We start from the raw sequence: 2140 nt of genomic DNA, 5'->3' as shown, positions 1-2140 counted from the left end.
CAATCTCTGAATTCTCCTTAACATCAGGACTTCATCCTAATGCTTCCAAAAGCAATTGTTTCTTCTGTAACACTCCTCAGGAAGTTGAGAATGCTATTATTAGTTATTCTGGATTCCAGATTGGTCATCTCCCAATCAAATATCTGGGTTTACCTCTAATCTCTAAAAAACTCTCCAAGGCAGAATGCACTCCTCTTATTCTCCGCATGTGCTCAAAGATTGATCTCTGGACTAATGCCTTTCTGAAATTTTCTGGAAGACTACAGCTGATTAAAGCCATATTATTTGGTATCCATAGCTATTGGACCATGTACCTTTTTCTTCCCAAGAGTGTGCTTAAAAATCTAAAATCTACTCTAGCTAAATTCTTATGGGGTGGAGCATCCTCTGCTAAATGTCATTATAAAGTTGCTTGGGAGACATGTTGTTTACCAAAGGAAGAAGGAGGTCTAGGCATTCGAGACCCTCTGGAGTGGAATAAAGCAGCCATTATTTATCAATTCTGGAGAGTAATCCAGCCTAACCAATCATCCCTTTGGAGTATTTGGTTGCACTCCTGCCTCTTCCGCAACAAGTCAATTTGGACAGCGCCTGCTCCTAGTTCCTGTCCCTGGTGTGTCAAAAAGTTGATTAATGTGCGAACTGAGGTGACTCAAAGAATCCAATTCAAAATCGGTGCCGAGTCTAAATTTAAATTATGGCATGATCCATGGATTAATGGTACACCCTTGTTCTCTAAATACGGTAATAGCATTATATCTATCATGGAATCGACATCTATGGCCAGCATTCAATCGTTTATTCGAGACGGACTTTGGCATATTCATCCCTCGAATCATGTTTCTGCCATTGAGGTTAGGAATGAAATGCTGGGAGTCAGATTATTTGCTCGAGATGAAATTCTATGGGAAAGTCAACAAGGAAAAGAGGTTAACATCTCAAAAATCTGGAACTCTATTCGCAGAATTGGGCAACCACCACCTTGGATATCAGCTGTTTGGAGTATTTTTTCGATTCCAAAAAATTCATTCTTTTTTTGGCTGGCAATTCAAGATAGATTGTTGACAAAAGAGCGTATGAGTCGTTTTGGAATGTATAATGATGGCAGATGTATGCTATGCAATGGTCACAATGAAAATGCTAGTCACTTGTTCATGGAATGCGGGTATGCAACTCAGATTCTTCAGGCATGTCCTGTTACTCTTACGAGGGACTGGAGGGATTTTAGGCAAGGAAATTTCCTAGCAAACACAGAGAGCAACATTAAAAGACAAATTGCCTATCTTTATATTGGGACTACAATATACTATATATGGCAAGAGCGGAATAGAAGAATGCACAGCTATGGCAACAATCGAAGTTCCAGGGTGCTGCTTTTCATTATAAAAAGAGAAGTGCGAGAAAAATTATTTTCTTGCAAGCGTTTTCACATGGCAGTGGAAAACAATGTAAATCTCATTACCCTATTGTACTAGAGGAAAGGATAGAGTAGAACTCTTAGATATTAGTTTTGGGCTTCTGTTTATTTAAAGAAATCATCTTTAAATAGAAGTAATGCTAGTTTTCTCTGTTCTGTATCAATGACTTGGCATTGTTGGGAGTCTGTTCCTGATCTTTGATGCTCTAGGGTATACCCTAGTATTTTGTATTTTTCTTTGTTGGGTTTATACAATTATTACTTAGCAAAAAAAAAGTGACTCTTATAAGGTGCAAAGTGACTCTAATATGGTGAGAAGTCACTTACATGATTGATTAGAGCCAAAATGTGGCCCAAAATTAACTTGTAGGAAAGGGGTACCAAGAGGTGGTTAAAGGATGTCTAATTGCATTTACGTGATGTTAACACGTTAATTATATCAATATATGGTGCAAGTGACTCTTATAGGGTGTAAAGATACTCTAATATGGTGAGCAGTGACTTACATGGTTGATTAGAGCCAAAATGTTGAACAAAATTAACTTGTATTAAAGTGGCATTAATAGGTGGTAAAAGGATGTCAAATTGGATGTATATGATGTTAACATGTCAATTGTTGCATATATGGTGCAAAGTGACTCTTATAGGGTGCAAAGTGACTCTAATATGGTGAGAAGTGACTAGCATGGTTAATTAGAACCAAAATATGGACCAAAATTGACT

Source organism: Apium graveolens, unplaced genomic scaffold (genome assembly GCF_009905375.1).
Source record: "Apium graveolens cultivar Ventura unplaced genomic scaffold, ASM990537v1 ctg2359, whole genome shotgun sequence".
Classification (NCBI taxonomy): Eukaryota; Viridiplantae; Streptophyta; class Magnoliopsida; order Apiales; family Apiaceae; genus Apium; species Apium graveolens.
The sequence above is the reverse complement of the archived record's forward strand: the minus strand, read 5'-3'. Positions refer to the sequence as shown.